The sequence below is a fragment of the Pinus tabuliformis genome, chromosome 4_1 (assembly GCF_031772625.1).
Source record: "Pinus tabuliformis cultivar Carrire ecotype Pingquan chromosome 4_1, CPIR1, whole genome shotgun sequence".
NCBI classification, from domain to species: Eukaryota; Viridiplantae; Streptophyta; class Pinopsida; order Pinales; family Pinaceae; genus Pinus; species Pinus tabuliformis.
Genome location: NC_142303.1, coordinates 988,533,198 through 988,554,416, shown reverse-complemented (window position 1 = coordinate 988,554,416; position 21,219 = coordinate 988,533,198).

Here is a 21,219-nt window from a genome sequence, read left to right as displayed (position 1 = left end):
CATGAGTTACCCCAACTTTGTTTTCCACCCTATTCATTTTCCTTTTGCATTTATTTATTTATTTTCTTTTTATTATATTGCTCGGGGCTCCACGGGATGAGAGCATGTTGTGTATGATATAGCAATGATTACCCTCTTAGGGTGGGGTAGTTCATCATCCACCGGGGTTAGGACATGCATGGGTTCCTTAATGATGTTGGGGCACTCAAAGGGGGCCCTAGGAACTAGGGTTATGACCATAATAATAAGGGGTAGATCTCATGTTTGACTTTTTGCCACGTGTTAAATTTTATTGACTCAACCATATTTTGCAATTTGTGGTCTTATTTCATTTTATATGTGGCCATATATGCTTTTAATCTTTCTTTTTTTGCTGCATCAAACTTTGGGGCTATGCTCCAAACCTTAAGAAGACATGTGAATAAGGGAGGGGGAGTAATAGAGACTTGTGGATCAAGTGGTCATGTGGACCCAGAGAGGGAAGATGATGGAATAGGGCATGTAATGTGTGAAGATGACTAAAAAATATGAAAGGGAAAACATGAACACGCTACCAAATTCGAGGTTTCCCAAGTAGTGCCCATCCCGAAGCTATAAGCCAATAGAGGAAATCCCACGGAACTAGGATTGATGATTAACCCCCCATTTAATGTGAGGGAACAAGAATATAGTTAAAAACCTTCCTCCTTCCAAGTCACCCGATAATCCATACTCAAGTGTGCCCACAAAAAAACATGCAAAAAGAACTGATTGCACAATGAAAGACATACCTTTAGGATTGGATGACACACCTTCAAATATACGATCTCGAAAGATGGGCGAGGGGACATATGACTGACTCAAGGAGCGGAGATCATTTGAACAATATAAAGGTGGCTATCAGGGGCTTCTAGCTAGTTGTTGAAGATAAATCCACGAGAAAAATTCTTCTATAGGGTCACCCACTGGTTGTGGGTAATAAAGCCACTTTTGACAATATAAATTTTATCCTAACCTGACCTTTGAATCGAAATTTATGGCCACTTAAATTTTAGCACCACATTATTAATCTGCCACATGGCATCCATGTGATGCCCACGTGGCTATCCCAATCAACCTCCACACCACCACTTGGAATTTGTGTATTAGCCATTAACCCGTTCATGTCTCGGGGTCATAATACACACACCCACACCCACACACACACACACACAAATAAATATATAAGCTACTGACACACTCATACTGCCTCTCCTATGTGTCCTCATGTAATCTTCGAGGTTCCATGGTTTTTATGTCCGAGGTCCATGTCACCCTAGAGAAAACCTACCTCGGAGGAAAATCTAGTTGTGAGAGAAGTATGATCGTAGATCATTCTCAACGAAAATTATTACTGCCGAGAACTTTTTCCTCACGCGAACCATTTCCTCCAAGAAACATTACCACCGAGAACCTTCGTGCTCCCTCATGGCAAAAAGTCCTTCTCAGAGAAAACTCCTTCTCAGTGAAAACTCCTCCTTAGAGAAAATTCCTTCTTGGAAACAAACTCTTCCTCAGTAAAAACCCTCTCGGAGAAACTCCGAGATACTACGCGCCAAACTACCGAGACCAAGAAATTAGCCAATAATTGACAGAAGGAGCATCAGTTAAGAGATATAAAATATTTGTCATCATGAGGTTTGATGAGAAAAGGTGTGGGGATGGAAATTTAAGCACAACAAATGACAAAAACCTTTTTCTCCATCTCAGAATAGAATCGTAGAGGTTTTGTCTTAGAAGAAACCAAAGGAAGGCACAAATGACCTGGGTTCCAATACACTGAGATATAAGATTCTGAGGTCCCGATCACCAATGAAGGGTCATATGAGCCTGAGTCTTAAGGATGTCGAGAACTAATAGTAGAGGGACCACGTTGATATGAGATATTCACCATGCTTACAAAGTCTTAGAATATGCCTCAGATGCGGTGGTTCTGTGAACGTTTGTGCCTGCTCTAGGACTTGGCCCGTCGCCCTTAAGGTTGTTATATGGCCCATTTTGAACTATCTCTCCTAAGATTTCAACAAGAGTTCTATCTGACCCATTCAACCTTAGTATATATATACACATACCTTACGTTATCCTTCCCAAGCTTAGAAAAATAATGGAACAAGGCTTAACCTCCATTTTTGTAAATGATACAATAAATAAAACAAGGATTTTCCCCTTCATAATTACTAAGGCCCATTGAAAAAATGGAAAACTCATAACAAATCAAAAGTCTATAGGCCTCTTAAGCTGATAATAATGGAAAAAAATCAAGTTCATCTCATTTCCGAGATCCACTAGTCCCCTGGGCTAATAATAAACATATAATAAACTCATATAAGCAACATGATACTATGTATTGCTCAAAATTCCTATCGAAAATTAACGTTCCACAAATAAACGAGAGACCTTATAACCTATTTGATTCACATTATTAAACCACACACTTGAGCATGAGATTAACATCATTACAGGCCTATGGTCAACACAGCATTTAGCTAATTGATAAATTCAAGAAAAAACACTCCTCAATCATTAGTATGACATTATCCTATTGTAAATAGTAGATGAAATATAGCAATCACAACCACAACATAAGGTGATACTTATATTATGCAAGTTTTACAAACTAAGAGTGGGACTCTAACTCTCCACCCAACCATAGATAAGCTACAACCACTCTTACTTGTAGCTATCACCCCTGAGCCAAATTCCAAATCTTGAGGTGGAGGGCTTTCAAAGGACTTTTAAACTAGTATTATCAACTGAAACAAGGTGTCTCAAGACCATACTTCCTTCACCCACTAGCTATTCAAATATTTCACATCAGGCAGGGAATGCTTTTTTTTATACATAGGGACTTATATTACAACATCCCAATGTTGAATTTCCATGATCTTGGTGTTTGTGATAGAATCTTAAATCACTAATGCTACCAAACCAAATATCACAACGTAACTACTTTGCACAGCGAAATATAAACAACCATAAATCTACTAGTGCAAAAAATATATACAAATTTTTACAATTTTTAACCCAACTTTGTTGTATTAATCAAACTGAATAATACAAAGGTTTAGGGCTCTCGTACTAGGGATAATGGCCCTCATACACCCATTAGTACAAGATACAAAATTAGGGCTTGGTGTCAATCCATCAACAACCAATCTACCTTCAACAAGATACTCTGATCGTCTAGCTGATGTAGAGCTCCTCACAACTTCCTTGGTCATACCCTGTACCTGCTTGGTCCTTCAGCTCCCGATCTAAAACACTACGTCAATCAATGATCCAAGTCCATTAGGCCATTCAACTTTGTCTATCCAATCTAATCACTACTTGTGCCTTAGTCCATCAAGGGCACAACACATCGAGATTCCTGTTGAGTTGTTCACAACCCCGTTTGTGAACAACTCTCAATCTGCCCACTACTGCTCCTTAGCTAGTCAGGGACTTCATCCCACTACGGTCTTCTTGCGCTGCTCCAATGAAGACAAATGTAGGGCACGAAGGGCTGCCACCTATCAATGTAAGATGTCCATCTCCCACAATGACCATGGGATAGGAGGAATGCCCATCATTTGTTGTATAAGTCCTTCTCCACACATAAATATAGGGTTGCTCAACTGCTCCTCTAACTCATCAAGCCTTGATCTCAAAAACTACCACTCTAGAAACCACCTAAGTCCATGAATATGGTGCACACCGAGCTCCAACTTGGGCACTATCACACTGTCCTCCACCAGACCATAACTTCCCAATCCTTGTCCACACTTGGTCTACTCTCATGCTGCCCTCCAATAGACCACGAGTGACCAATCCTGCTGTAGAATATGCTCCTAGTTAGGGCATCCAACAACTATGGAGACCCTTCCACATGGATTCTAATAGGCTCCTCAACTTATCCTCTCCTAGTACACTACATCCTATAATATCCAATCATCAATGTTGAGATTTTCTGTTTTAAATAAAATAGGCAAAATCTCGGTGTGTGACAACAATAGGAATTTGTTGCTAGATTAGCTCCAGGTTGTTGGGAGAGAGTTAATGCATCCTAAATTTGATGTGAGAAGATTTATGAGGCAGTTAGATTCTCCTTGCTATAAAACAGGTATCCATACGGATGGTTTGAGGGTGGTGTGAGAGTTTGTGAGGATTTGATTAATTATGTAATCTCCTGTTTGAATAATAAAATATTGCCGATGCTTATGTTTGGTGGACGTAGCCCAGATTGATTGGGTGAACCACGTTAAATTGCTGTGTCTCCTGTGCTTTATTTTATTTGCTGAGTATATGTTTTAATCTGTTGTGCATCTTAGCTCCAACAAGTGGTATCAGAGCAATGTTGGAGTGCGTAGTGCATTAACCTGCAACGTTGCCACCAGAAAACGATTGCACTTGCTGCGTGGAGGGAACAAATCTGCGTGTAGGTGGAGTTTTTTGAAGCGTGTGGCTACCCGTAACGCTGCTGTTGTATTACAGTGGAGTGCGTTGTGGAGACTGTTGTTGTATTACAGCGGTGTTGCGTTGTGGAAACTTTTGGCGTGGCTGTGGGGCTGCGTATGTCCACCGCTATGTGGAGGTCATTGTTTATAGAACTGCGTGTTCAGCTGATGTGTGGACCTGCGTAATGGTAGTTGCATATTCCTGTGCGTAGAGGTCGTTTACCAAAACTGTGTGGAGAGGATTGCTATTATATTTATTCACTTGCGTGCTGGAGGTGGAGCGCAAAGGCGTGGAGATTGCTGGTATATTCCTTTGATTGCTGGTGCCTGGTGCTAATTGCTGGCGTATGACTATTTGTGCGTGCTGGTTTTGTGAATGCTGGTGCGTATTGCTGTATGCTGCGTGGACTTGTGTGGTGTATTGGAGCGCTGGTGCTGTGTGGAGCGCTGGTGGTATTCAATTATTGCTGGTGCGTTGATATATGTTCTGCGTTGAATTTTTTTTTTTGTGTATGAATTCATGAGCCAATGTCAGTTATTGATATCATAAAAATTGTGCCATGAATTTTTGAAGTATGTGAACGTATGGTACAACGACACAGAAATTAAAAAAAAAAGAAAAAGGCAAAGGCAGTGTCATATAAGGCATAGGCAGTTTTTTTATATATTAATTGTTGGTATTTAAAAGTTGGCTTTTGTTGATTATTGTTTTTTGGTTGATATAAGATGGCGAGAACTCAGAGTTCCCGGTTTGAAATTGAGAAGTTTAATGGCAAAAATAATTTCGAGATCTGGAAGGTGAAGATGCACGATCTGCTGGTTCAATAAGGTGTTGTGAAAGCGCTGTTGGGGAAAAACAAAAGGCCTCCTTCCATGACGGAGGATGAATGGAATGAGATGGACAATAGAGCTCTGAGCGCAATTCGGTTATGTCTGGTGGACGATGTTCTGTTTAACATTGTGTCAGAGAAAACCGCCGCAGGCCTGTGGTTGAAGCTTGAGAAGCTCTATATGACGAAATCTTTGACAAATCCAATTCTCCTGAAGCGGCAGCTTTACGATTTGCGGATGAAAGAAGGTACCTCGATTAATGATCACCTGAATGTTTTTAATACCTTACTAGTGCAATTAGACAGTCTAGATGTGAGATTTGATTCAGAGGATAAGGCAATAACTCTATTGTGTTCATTGCCCGAATCTTGGATCACTTTGTTACTTCCATAAGCTTTAGTACTGCAGACGTCCTTGAGTTTGACGATGTTGTTGGAGCCTTGTTGTCTAAGGAGACAAGGAAGAGGTCGAATGCACACACCTCTACATCAGAGGTAATGATGGCCAGAGGTCGCTCAAGAGAGAGACACTCCGGGGGAAAGCATAGCGACTCTCGTTCAAAGTCCAAAGGAAAGAAGACAAAGGTGAGGTGTTGGCATTGTGGCAAGGTTGGACATCTGAAAAGGATTGCTGGAAGCGAAAGCAGGCTGCTAAAGAAGGCTCTTGGACAGAAAAGAAGGAAGCCAACACCACAGATACAGGTTCAGTATCTGGTTCAGGTATGAGTGATGAAGTATTGTCTGTTAATGTGTCAAAACATGATCAACATTGGTTGTTAGATTCCGGGGCATCTAACCACATGTGTATTCATAAAGATTGGTTTAAGACATATAGATCAGTTGATGATGGAGTCGTGTACATGGGTAATGATGTCACTTGCAATATTGTTGGAATAGGAAGTATACAACTGCAAATGTTTGATGCCACAACAAATTTTTTAACTGATGTGAGACATGTTCCAGACTTAAGAAAGAATCTAATTTCATTAGGAGCACTGGATACGAATGGATATAAAACTGTAATTCAAGGTGGAGTTATGAAAATCTATAAAGGTATCTTACTAGTGATGAAGGCTAAGAAGGTAGGAAATCTTTTTCAATTAGAAGGTAGAACTGGGTCAGATCATGTGTCTACGGTGTCTGAACAAGACAGTAGTTCCATTCATCTATGGCATCAAAGTTTGGGCCATATGAGCGAAAGAGGATTGAAAATTTTGGTTGACCGCAAGTTACTTCCTAATCTAAGATCTGGAAAGTTAGATTTCTGTAAGCATTGCTTGTTTGGAAAACAAAGTAAACAAAAATTTAAAACAGGCAAACATACTAGTAAAGGAATACTTGATATATCCATTCAGATGTTTGGGGACCAGCCCCTACAGCGTCATATGGTGGCTCGTCATATTTTGTGTCGTTTATTGATGACTTTTCTAGGAAAGTGTGGGTCTACATGTTGAAAAAGAAGTCTGATGTTTTTTCAGTTTTCAAGCGGTTTAGAGCATTGGTAGAAAACAACACTGGTAGAACAATAAAATGTTTAAGAACTGACAATGGTGGTGAGTTTACTTCCAAGGAGTTTGACAGCTATTGCAAGGATGCAGGGATCGAGAGACATAAGACCACGGTTTATACTCCTTAGCAGAATGGAGTTGCTGAATGCATGAACAGGACTCTTCTAGAGAGAGCAAGGAGTATGCTGAGTAACGTCGGGTTGCAAAAGGAGTTGTGGACGGAAGCGGTGGCAACAACTTGTTATGTGATAAACTGATCTCCATCAACGCGATAGGCTGCAAGATTCCGCAAGAGGTATGGAAAGGATACCCTTGTGACTATTCTAAACTGAGAGTGTTTGGTTGTGATGCATATGCTCTAGTGCCTAAACATCAGCGAACTAAATTAGATCCAAAGTCTAAAAGGTATATCTTTGTTGGGTATGGTGTTGGAACAAAGGGATATAGATTGTGGGATCCTACTACCCGCAAAATCATCATCAACAGAGATGTAAAGTTTAATGAATCCTCTCTTGTACAGTTAGATGTAGATAATAAATTGAAACATGATGATGTATATGATTTCTAGCACATTCAGTTTGACAACACTTCTAATGATAGTCATGACAACCATAGTTCAGACCAGGTTTCAGAATCAGATTATGAACAGGGTTCAGATGGAGGTCATGAACAGGTCTCAGATGGCGATCATGAAGAAGTTTCTACAGATGATAGACAACCAATTGTGGAAGCGCCAGAAACATCCTTAAGAGAAGGTCAACTTCAGGGTATGTCTTTACTCTTGCAGGTGGAGCTATTAGTTGGATGTCAAAGCTACAGAACATTGTTTCTTTATCCACTACTGAAGCAGAATACATTGCTGCTTCGCATGCTTGCAAAGAAGCGGTTTGGTTGAAAGGTTTTCTTGGTGAGTTTGGTAGGTTACAAGAAAACATCAGGTTACTTTGTGATAGTCAAAGTGCAATACATTTGGCTAAGAATCCGGCCTATCATAGTAAATCAAAGCATATACCGATCAAGTACCATTTTGTAAGACAGGTTATCACTGAAAGGGGAGTCTCTCTTGAAAAGGTGCATACAAAGGAGAATTGTGTAGACATGTTCACGAAACTAGTTTTGTTAGAGAAGCTATGTTGGTGTTTGGCTTCTCTTGGCTTGCAGAAAAGATAAAATAATAAACAAACAGGGCATCAGGCTAATTGTTGTCAAGGTGGAGATTATTGAGATTTTCTGTTTTAAATAAAATAGGAAAAATCTCAGTGTGTGACAACAATAGGAACTTGTTGCTAGATTAGCTCCAGGTTGTTGGGAGAGAGTTAATGCATCCTAAATTTGATGTGAGAAGATTTATGAGGCAGTTAGATTCTCCTTGCTATAAAACAGGTATCCATACAGATGGTTTGAGGTGGTGTGAGAGTTTGCGAGGATTTGATTAATTATGTAATCTCCTGTTTGAATAATAAAATATTGTCGATGCCTATGTTTGGTGGACGTAGCCCAGAATGGTTGGGTGAACCACGTTAAATTGCTATGTCTCCTGTGCTTTATTTTATTTGCTGAGTATATGTTTTAATCTGCTGTGCATCTTAGCTCCAACAATCAAGAAGGTGACATATCCAACTCACTACTACCACCTCCTTGACCTCGATTTTTGTTCATTCACAATATTGGTTAGGGAACACAACAACCCTAAACCAATGTTCCAAAACTGCTCTTTCCTTGTCCAAACATTTATCTACTTTGTTGTCCCTTCCTTAATATTCAAGATACCTTGGACACCTCCACAAGGCTCTGAATTATCTCAAACTGCTATGGAAAAATATGACTGCCTCCAGGCACAAGGAGAATCATGTTTGAAGCCTCCTTAAACCCTATACATGCTGTGTTGTTCCTCTAGAGGTTGCAACCTAGAGATAGCCTTCTTCATAAGGCCTCATGACCCTCAACTCTCCACCAATCACCTGCTGTTTGATACAACAATATGATTCCCACATGTAGCAGAGATCCCATACATAAATATACACAAAAATCACATCAAACTTACCTTGTTTTGCTGCAACCTTCCCTTTCTTGAGTGCTACTTCAATACACTAGATTATGGGCTTATTTCCAACCCTCTGAACAAACCCACTACCCCTCAAAACTATGATCTAGGGCTGCAACCTTCAACCCAAATATGTGGCTTCCTTAAAGGATGATAACCATCCACCAAAGCACCTCAAAAATAGCCCAAAAATGTCTAGAAACCACCCTTTCCTACTCGTCCTGACCTTCAATACACTCGGCCTCCAAAATAATCATGAAGGATGCTAAACATAGCTTCCTTTCCCTTCGCTTGGAGTCTGCCCAGGCCTGCGGCTAATTTAGAGATCTCCCTCACCTAAAGCGAGCTCTATCTTCTGCCCCAGGATCTGTTTTATAACCTCACACAATGCCTCCTTATATAGGATTCACAAGGGCTCCAACGACTACCCTTTAGGGCTTTGTGTTATTTTCATTCATATTTGTGCACTATTGTCCATGTGAGTAATTTGCCTCAATAATCTGTTGTTATTTATCTCTGCTCTTATGTGCTGAACTCTGATAACTGAGTAACTATTTATTTAGAAAGCAGTCTTTTAATTCTAATTTAACAAACAATAATATTTTGTGGACTATTTCCTTATATTATTGTTTAATCATTCGAGTTACTGATTTAAAAATCATCATCATTTTGTGAACTACTTCCTAAATGTTGTTGATTAATTATTTCAGTTAATAGATCTCTGAACATAATGTGTTTTGGTATTCATAACATCAATTAATTGAACTACTACGTTAGCTTGATATTCATTACAAACCAAACATATTTAAATCTCAATCATTTAATTACTTTTCTCTTGGTTGTGTTAGATCTACATCTTCCTAATCAAGATAGGCTCAGGATCTTTTTCCTTTTGCTTACATTCTAGGATTAATTAGCATTTAGATTTAATTATACATTTTTAAAATTGCTCTTATCAAAGAGGAAAAAATTTAGATGTGGCTTGGATAAGCCCCAGATCAGCTTAAGGATCACTTTCTTGCCTAATCAACAAGAGGGATGATCTGATGTCTTTTCTCTATTGGTAGATGAAAGTCACACTTTAAGCCAGTGGAGATAGAGAGAAGGTAATTAGACCTAGTTTAACCAATCAGAACCACCATTTCAATGGAAAATGAGCTGCTCTAAGTTCCTGACTGGGTGGTCTCCCTTATAATGTTGTAGGCAGATAATTTCGAGCCTTCAACATTTTTGGCTCTAGAAGGAGGGCCGAAGACTTGTTGTCTTCTGGAGTTTTTGTATTTTAAAGTTTTTATTTTAATCATAATGGCTCCTCTTAAACTTCCCATTTGGAGTTGTCTCTGGACGTGCATCTGCCAATACTCCACCAGAAATAGTAAGACACTTGTCAAAGGTAAAGTTTAACGGTAAGAAGAATTTTTCTGCATTTAATCATGCTTTATAGTTCATTCAAAAATTTTCAAATTCTACTTTTCATGATATTGATGAAGGTATTCAATGCATAATTTTTACTCTTACATTCTCAGGAAAATCCAGAAGGTGGTGTCAAAATCTTCCAATTGCCTCCATTCACAGTTGGGATCAATTTATTGCAATGTTCCTTTATAAATTTGACGGTTATGAGTATGAACAAGTATGTGATGAATTTGAAGATCTACGAAGGTTTGAAAATGAATCTCTTTTAGATTTTACCATTAGATTTCAATTAATTTGCTTGAGATTCAAAGCTGAAGATAAACCTTCAGGAATTGAATTGATAGATTGGTTTGAATATAATTGTTCTCTTCCTCCCATTTCAAATCCATATGAAACAATTGCAATCTTTGATGACTCTCCTTCAAATTCTAGTAATATTATCAAAAATTCTGATATAGAGGTGCATATTAATCAGGATGAAGTGGCCTCAGCCATGTATGATAAATTCCTAAATATAATACACGCCTCTTACAATATTAATGATAATCATGCTAATGAATCATTTTCACAAAGCTTGCAAGAATTTAATAATCAACTGCAAGAAGATAACAACAATAATATTAAAGGACCATCTGCCATGAAATCTGAAAATCACTATGAGTAAAATTCAGAAAAACAGATTATAAGTCAACAAGTATTAGTACAAAATGAAGTTTCCAATAATATGCGATCTTCTGTACAAATGTCTGAATTTGATCATGTTGATCAAAAGACAAATTTAGGGCAGCCAAACAATATTCTTCAAGAAAGCATTAATAAACAAATGAATTATCATAAATATGAAATTTGCAATGAAGAAAATGCACAAGAATTCATAAATATAGATAGTTTCATATTCATTTCTTCAAGCTCTGATTTTTCCCTCTATCCTGATATTTTTGCTGATAGCAATTTATCTCCTCTTTGCATTAATGTTATTCCACAAAACAGAGATGTTGGTTTAAATAAATTTCCTATTAGTTTTTATCAAGATAGAGAGACAATTATTGATCATTCTTCTAGAATTAATGAACATGTGCTACATATTCTTTCTTGTTTTAATACTTCGGATGTGAATGAAGAGAATTCTAGAGAATGTTGTGAAGTTATTTATGATGATTACTCTGACATTGAGGATTTTTATTTGTCTTCTTCTCAAATGAATCCCCATGATCAAATTAAAATCACATGTGAAAATGAAGAACACTCTAACTCAGAAATTGTTTCAACTAGTTCTCATTTTCAAACAATTAATCATACTCATGATTTCAACATTCAAGAACCCATTCCAATCTATGATTTTTATGGTGATCAAATTCTCATTCATATTCATAGTCACGATCTTCTCTCTAATTCACAAGTTGGTGTTGGCAATCATTCTAATTCCATTATTCTGGCTAATCCTTGTGAAAATGAAATTACTACAAGACGATCCCAATTGTGATGTAACAAGAGTTGTAATAATAGTATAAACTACGATTTGATTTTGTTGTTGTTGTTTCACTTATTTTGTTTTATTTTAGATTTGTTTTCAATTTTCATTTTTTAGTTGTTAGATATCTTATGCTGGAATATTGAGCAGTTCAGTATTGAACACTCAATTGATGCATTTCCTGAAAGGGAAATGAAGCTTCAAATTATAATCATGAACATTAAAAGATATTACTCTTCCAATTTCAATTGATGTTCATCTCTTATCACTTTTTACTTTCCTCTCAAAAAACAGTGCCAACAAGAGAGTGTATTCTTGCAATATGACCAACTATCAAATTCTATTAATGATCTTCCATTGAATCTATCAAACTTCCATCCATACTCCATTGATCCATTTGAAAGACATTTGGAAAGTTTTCCTTCACAAAACATTATTAATAATTTAACATATGTACATAATACTGACACATGTTTGTAGGCCATTGTATCTAAAAATCCATTTCCACAATCTGGCCTGTTATCTTCTCCTTTAAATATCTTCCAATCATTAATGGAAATCCATCCAGATTTCTATGATCCAATTGAAATTCAGCTGGAAGGGACATTTCAAGAGAAGGTAATTGTAAATAAGTTGCTTTTTGTAAGTATGTTAGCAATAAATGTATATTCTGCATTCAGATTTAGTTATGTTAGTTTAATTATATTTGTATTTTTGTTACTAATGTTTTACCTGTAAATACATGTAGGAATTAAAATGAGAGAATGGTTACATTGGAAGTACGACTATACCTAGTCATGTTTCCTTCCATTTCGTTAGAAATAGGAATAAATTAATTTAGATTATATTCCTTTTCTGTTTGCATTTATTTTATTATTTTAAATTTTTAATAAGCAAGTAGTGAATCCAAGTTTTTTTTGGGGCATCCCTTTTCATTTTCTGGCAAGGTGGCTTAGAACATATCAAAGAGTTCTTATGTAGTCGGATTATACACACTTGTGAAAGCACTTCATTGTCTTGTTTTGGAAAAACTTCATCACATTGATCATATGTGAAGTAATTCCAAGGATTTTCTATAGTTTGGCAATTTTTTTTATTCACAAGTATTTCTGAAAAGGCTCATATTCACCACTCTTGTTCTTCGATGTAAATTTGAGGAGGATGTAATATGAAAGTTCATTAATTAGCATTTTATATTAAATAAGTAGATGATATTGAACATATGCAAATTTTGAGAAATACATGGGAGAACTTGAAGATTCATGAGGTAAACCTACAATCAATAGTCTTCCAGGTATGTATTATCAAGTTCATCTTCATATGTTGTTTGATTTTATCTTTTTCAATACTTTATTTCTTATTTTTGTTTTGTTTCTTTTTGCAGGTCTTCATTGGCTTGATTTTGGAGACTTGAAATAAGCAAGCAACCAACTTTTTCTAATTCAACAACATGTTTAGGGAAGTATTTGTTATTTCGTCAAAATTTGAGGATTCTTTACTTTTGCTTTTATTTTATTAAAACCCCTATAGGAATTTAATACAATATCATAATATTCACATCAGATCATTATAATATCATAACTCTCCTCATAAGAAAGTTCCAATAAAATCATTCTCTGATCAAATATTTCCAATGGTTAATATAATTATTAAAGGGATTTTTGTTAAAAGAAAAAGTTGAGTTGGGCACTTTCTTCTGAATTAAATACTTTAAGAGCTTCCGGCCCCACAGGATTGCCACATAGCATTATCAAAGCTTCTGAATTTCAGAAAATTTTCATATAAGCATCACTCAAAATACTCTGGTATCCCGATCCTTCGATATCTCTTTTCATCCATCCTCCAATATATCTTTTCACCCATCCTCCAATATATGGCATCCTCATATCATCGATCTTCGATGTTCCCAATCCTCTGATTCTCTGATAAATCCCTCCTATCCATATCAGAACTTCCTATCGGCTGTCATTCTTTTCAACCCCCGATATCAAATCTCTGATAAAAGACCTTCGATATCGTTTCACGCTTATATTTTTAGCAATTACATTTTAATAATAAAAACCTATCAGAAGGTAAGAATATCGCCTGTTTCAAAGTTACAACCATAAGATTTTTCTGATATTTTTCTTCCAATACACTTGTGTGTGCAGATGCACGCGAGTTCACTTAGCAATATGAGTTAATAATCATATTCCGCCTCTCATCAATGCAACTGAAATGAGACACTTACACTCTTTATTGCTCTGATTTGCTACAAATGGAGGAAAATTCACATAAAACACTTGCAGCGAATGATCTTATCCATGATTTTATCTAAGCTTGTTCCAAATCTTACAAATGTCAAGTAGAGATAAACCATTGCATCACACTCATTCACATATTTTTTTCCCTTTAGTGATACTCCTTTCTTTTGAAAGGACTTAGAGCCTCTAATTGGTTAATTTCGGAATCCCGATCCTATTCTTTTCATTTTTCTGAGATCTTTCGTCAGAATTTTAGTTTTTGCTGGCTTATTGGACTCTTGGGTTTGTATTATATCAGAAGCATTTAAAACAATTTCAGAGATTTACCTCTCCAAGATCAACATTGCTTTTTCCTCCACTATCTCGTCCATTACATTTAGCAAAGGAAATGGCCCCTATTTCACCATCTTCACTGGAATCTTGTGGTCTCAGAGTTTTGGAAGTTAATTTTGGCTTTAGAAAAGGCTTTCGAGATCTTTGACACCGATTATTCTCATATTTATTAAATATCGAACTCCTCTACTCAGAAGCTTATTTTATAGGTAAATGTAAGTGATCTTGCAATTATTTTTACAAAACTTCAAATCATCTCATTATCAGAATAAAAGTCATCATAACTACTTTATAAACCCTTACGAAACTTTTACATCCGATTCGTGAATGTTTGATATACTAGAAAGGCAATGTTCCCACATTATACATTTAACAAGCATTCATTATCTGGCATGATTAATATTGTAATTTTTGTTTGTAAAATTTACACAAAAAGTTTTGTTCCAAGATCTTGCTTCCCTTTAATATTCTAAATACTAGGACTTCTTATATTGGAGGTGAAATTTAATTAAACTTCCAAAAACGAATGTCGTTGGAAACGTTATGAAGCAAGGTTTTTTGTTCATCATAGTTTTGCTCATTAAGAATTTTTAAAAGACTTGAGCTCTTACCGTTCACTTTGATTCTCTCGGAAACTCATAACTTCAGAATATCGGGTTAAGAATCTTCATAAATCTCTCATCAATTCATTATGATCTTTCACTATGTTCACATGAAGTCTTGTTTGATTATCTTTGGATATATATGTTACTTTAATGTTATCGTGGTGGTCGAGAGCTTGGATGTATTTTAATCATAATTTCAGGAAGTTCAAGTATTAATTCATCAGGATGACTTTGTGACTATAGGGATATACATTCTTCATGGTGTATGCACATGGGCCTCTTTTACTCTTTTCGACAATCTGCTTGACTAATGAGAAATTTCATCACCTGTGGCACTCTTGAACAACCACTATGGTAATGCAACAATTGATAAGGAATTTGGGACAGGTAAAGGTAATGGACCATGGTTAATTCATGTTTGAATTCTCTTTTATTTGAATTTTTGATATATCACTCCATACTTATCATATAAAGATTCAAGTCCTCTTCATATACATGACTGCTACATTATTTGGATTTTGAATCGATTTCAATATTTTTCGGGCTAATATAAATTCAAAATGGAAAAATCAAAGAGAACAATCATCACTGCAATTCATAAAGAAGCATATCTTCATTCTCATTTCTGATGGGTTTGGTTTACTTCCGATTCCTTGAACATGAAACATTGTTTTCTTTTAGTTGACTACTTGCTTTAGTTTAGATTTAATAATTGATGATTTTGAGTCAATAAGATTTCAGTCAATTCAACTTCTTCATGCTTTTAATTCTAATTAAAAGAAGAAGTTATCTTTTATTGGAGAAGATGATATCTCTCAGGTAAAATCAAAAGAAATTTTCCAATGGTAAGTTTCATATGGCCACTTTAATTTATTTCTATTTTCTTTACTTTTCATTTCAGTTTTTTTTTTTAGTTTTTGCTGATCTTAAACTTTGTTTTGCAAGTCTTCATGATCCTTTTTCACATCCCAGATGACTTAGATTTGGAGCTCATTCTCTTTGTTGTTTGCCTCTGAATTTTTGAATAACAGTTACAATGTTTACCAAATCAGGTAAACTGGGGAGTTCGTGAACCTTTAATCTATTTCTTAAGTATTGCCTTTATTAGAAAATGGTTAAGATGTTTTAATGTTGGATTTTCTTTGAAACAAGAAAATTTGCAATAGACAGAGACTTCTCATTAGCTTATTATCTCTCATGACTGTTATTCACCCTTTAATTTCAAAAGCCTAATCGCTTATGACTCCTCAGGATAAAATTTACTAGATTCTCAACAAAAGATAAACGTTCACATGATTATCTTCTTTTACTTCTTTTGTTGAGACATTTGTATAAGCAATCTTGTTGGGGTTTATCTTTTAAATTTTAGAATTTTATTTTAGCTTTTACTCGTCATTTTTACATTAATTATAGTTTGTTGATATCTTTTTAGTTTAGTTCAGAGTTATTTTCCTTTTGCTTTCAGTTTTGTTTTGATGTTGGTGACTCCACCATGATTCATGTGGAAGGCCTTTTTCTCACCCAACAATGATTAACATACATAGGAAATCTTTATTCGATCTATTTCACTGAATTTCATTTATCATTAAAGGTGTATCTTTATGTAACCATAGAGCCATCTTGCTTTAAATATTTTTCATGGAGGAACACACATCCTTTCTAAGTGATAGGGTTTACCTTTTCAAGGAAAGAACTGACCTGAGTTTAACTCAATGGATCCCTCCCAACCCTCCACTTTACAAAAGCCTCTGATGGACAATTGCAGGAAAAGAATTTGGAGTCAACATTATGAAAGTAATGTATCCATTAACATAAGTCTCTATTACCATCCCACCTCTTTCACTCAAGTACATCATAAACTAAAATCTCGAAAATGCGCTTATCAAAAGGGTGATTAAAAGAGGAATTATGGGAAATACAAGTAAACCCATCGGGGCTATGGACGCTCACTATTGTGGGGCTAGGCTTGTATGGCATAAAAGACAACTTCGCCGGGGTATTGTTTAGGCTCGCTAGCAACAAAGTGATGTCAGAGACCATTCATAACAATGGATATATGCTTTATAAAAACTCTTATCTGTACCTTCTTCTATTTCTCATACGAGGTAATATAAAAATATTTTTTCCCCAAATTTGGATTCATGATTGTTACTCAAGTATGCTTTTGAGTATTTATCTTTTCAAACTCCTATTACTTAATCTATTTATGTGGGACCCATGGAAATGTTTCAGTATTAGATGATTTCGTGAACTCCATTATTTTTAACCTTTGGGTAAATTAAAGTTCATTACCTTTAATCAAAGATAACTCGTTCTTCTCAGTGTGTCGCTAGTGTTATAGGGAAAACCCAACACCCCCATTATTTTACTTATTTACTTCAAATAATGGGGACCCTTTAATAAATTTAAGGCTAAATCACCTTTTTGATATTTTTTTTTGGTTAAGTGTCCTACAATTTTGTTTTTTATTTTTATTTTTTTTCATCTTGTTAGATTTTTATTTTGATCACTTCATTGAGTTTGACTTTTTGCTAGCTTTCTATCGGTACTTGTTTCGTCTCATTTGGTTACACGGTTTGCAAATAGTGCTCATCCGAAGTTCGATAATTTTTACCCCTGGGTAAAAAAATGTATAAAATGTATATTATTTTAATTTTGTAATTAAATTAGTAATTCATTGTAAATATTAATCCCTAATTCATTTTTACTATTTTTTTCATTTTTCACTAACGATCCTACAAAATCACCCAACCAAATTGTAGAATAGTTAAAAAATGCGTTTTCGGGATCTCGATAATTTATTCCAATTCCTAATTTAAAAAGAAATTACAAGACCCAAAATCTCAAAATTGCAAAGTGGTTGTAGTTCATTTTGTAGAATTTATAATTCCACTACAAGTGGAACCTACTTCACCTCACCTCCTCCCTTCCTATAAAAAAAATAGACTCTCGATACAATTCTTTCGAAATTTAAAAGTCCCGATATAATTCTTTCGATATTCGAAACCCCCGATTTAATTCTTCCGATATTCGAAACCTCCAATTTAATTCTTCCAATATTCAAAAGTTCCGATATCGAAATATCAACGTATTGACATTTTTATTTTGTGCACATATAAAAAGTTCCAATATGCATCAACCTCCGACCTCCAATATGAATTTATGCGATGACTATTTTCTTTTATTATAAAGTCTCACCTCACCTCCTTAACCTCCATCATCCCTACCCCACCTCCTCCCTCACTCCACCTCACACGTGACCTACTCTACCTCCTATTTCGTAATATGTGAAGGTTACATATTATTTGTTTTTTATGTAAGGTTGGATTTTGGTATTAAAGTGTGTTAATATAGTTTGTAGTAATATATATAATATTATATTTATATTATAATATAATTATACTTTAATTATAATTTAATATTATAATTTTAATATAATTTAATTATAATATTAATATAATATAAATATATTTTTAATTAAATTTAAAATTCTTTTTTTTTAAATTAAAATTTATTTTAATTAGTTTATAATTAATCTAGTTTAATATTGTAATTATAATTAAATTAGTATTAATAAAGAAATATTATAATTTAATTTAGGATTAGATTTTAATTAAAAAATTCTTATTTTTGGCCCAAGGACCAAATTTTCTAGAATTCGGATAGTTTTGATTCTTCAACTTTGGAAGCTCATAAGTTGAGTTTTACTTGGCAAAATGAGGCCTAAGACGGCTCGTTGGATAGATAAATCACAGAGAATATTTATGAAGTGGTTGCATGACCAAATTTTATCATTAAACGAGTCTAAAATTTAGCAGAAGATCAAGCTCCAAATTTTTAAACAAAATTAATTTTCTGAGTTTATTTTTCTGCATTTTCATTTGCTCATAGCCTCTACTAAGTGCAAATCCATTCAATTATGTTCTCCTTGACCAATTAGATCTTTACAGGGATCAATGGAAAGTTTAGATTTCCTTTTTATTTATTTATTTAATTGAGTTTTCATTAAAAATGTTTTATTTTCCAGATTTGATATTTTTTATTTTAATTTACATTTTAATTAAATTTTGATTGGTTTTGATAACAGTTGAAGAGATGAGGAAAAGAATATTTCAATAAATGGGATTCCTCCAGCAATAGAAGAATAGGAATTTGGACCAATGAAAATTATTGGAGCAGAATTACTCTTCAACAACTCTCCTATTTTGGAATTCATTTTGTAAAATTATCAATAGTGGTTTGTAGATTGTAAATGGGGCTTCTCTTCTATGCAATTATGAAATTCTTAAAAGCACTATTGTAATGGAGATTTATAGCTGTAGTGATAGAGGATCAATCTTAGATCTGAGGAGTATGGGGATTTATGTTTTTCAAATCTAAACCATGTATGGGGAGTAGAGCTTTCACTATTGGAACTCTTGTTTTAACAACACAATTTATGAGTTGTAGAGGACTATTGAAGATCAAAGCGAGAGAAACTGTTTCAATAAATCAGTATTTAAAATACTATTGTTTTTATACTGATTTTATTTTATAATAGTAGAAATGTGTCATTTTCATTCATATTTGTGCACTATTGTCGATGTGAGCAATTTGCCTCAATAATATGTTGTTATTTATCTCTTCTCTTATGTGTTGAAATTTGATTTCTGAGTAACTATTTATTTAGAAATCAATCTTTTAATTCTAATATAACAAAAAATAATCTTTTGTGAACTATTTCCTTATATTATTGTTTAATCATTTGAGTTACTGATTTAACAATCATCATCATTTTGTGAACTACTTCCTAAATGTTGCTGATTAATTATCTGAGTTAATAGATCTCTAAACAAAATGTGTTTTGGTATTCATAACATTAGTTAATTGAACTACTTCGTTAGCTTGATATTCATTACAAGCCAGACATATTTAAATCTCAATAATTTAATTACTTTGCTCTCGGTTGTGTCAGATCTAAATCTTCCTAATCAAGATAGGATTAGGATATTTTTCTTTTTGCTTGCATTCTAGGATTAATTATAATTTAGATTTAATTCTACATTTTTAAAAATCCTTTTATCAAAGAGGCAAAAATTTAGATGTGGCTTGGTTGAGCCCCAAATTAGCTTAAGGATCACTTTCTTGCCTTATTAGAAAGAGGGTTGATCTGATGTCTTTTCTCTATTGGTAGATGAAAGTCATACTTTAAGCCAGTGGAAATAGAGAGAAGGTAACTCGACCTAGTTTAACCATTCACAACCACCATTTCAACAGAAAAATGAGCTGCTCTAAGTTCTTGACTGGGTGGTCTCCCTTATAATGTTGTAGGTAGAGAATTTCGAGCCTTCAACAGGTTACAACACAACGATTTTATTGATGATAACTTGCATTGACATGGTTGATGTTATAATGTGATAATGCTGACGATTTTCCTCCCTTATTCTCATTAATTTGTGATCTCATGTGAGAGACCTCTTCGAGCCCTCAGTGATGCACATCGTATTGTTACTTAGGATATGGTTTAGTATATCTGTATGTTAACCTGTGTAAAGCATGCCTTCTTGAGCCTGGTTACAACATTGAATCAATGGTTATAGTCTTGTGCTAAATGTGGATGGCACCCTATCTGGGGAAATCATCCTCGAGTCCTTTCCGATAGCCAAGTTGCCTAGGAACCCTTCAAAAACTGTACTTCTTGGTCCACCATAAGGGTAGTGCCCAGTTAGGTGCACCTAATTACTTGTATGTCTGCCATAGGCCCTGGGTTGCACTGTGGTGTGAAGTGTAAGCATTGTAGGCTCTTCAGGAATCACCTATCCTGTATCAGAATGTAATTGGAAATCATTGATGCAACTATGCATGGAATTCCTTGTCCCTAAAAGGGGAGTTCTTTCAAGTCTGCAATCTTATCTATTATGTGCCTATCCATAAAGCTATTGCATTTATTTACACCTAAAAGAGGGATTCCCTATTTCTTTGAGGAATACCGATCTACTTGCGATCCAGTTAGCAACATACACTTTATGGTTTCTCTTATATGTTTACAACACTTAGTGAGTCATTGAATGAGACCTATAGATGTCTATGTTGAGATCGATCAAACCCAGGTAAAATAATAGATATGTTAAGAGATACATATTATTGAGGGATTGGATAGATAAGTCATTGGCATGAATGGACAAGCCCCTGTTCATTGTTCTTTGCTATAGACACTGTGAACCCCAAGAGAGTAACTCTGACATAAGCTCAGAAGTGATAGCACCAATGGGTGCCTTATCAAACAACATTGGCCATGGCGGAACTCTAGTGAAATTCCAAATGTTTATAGAGCCACTG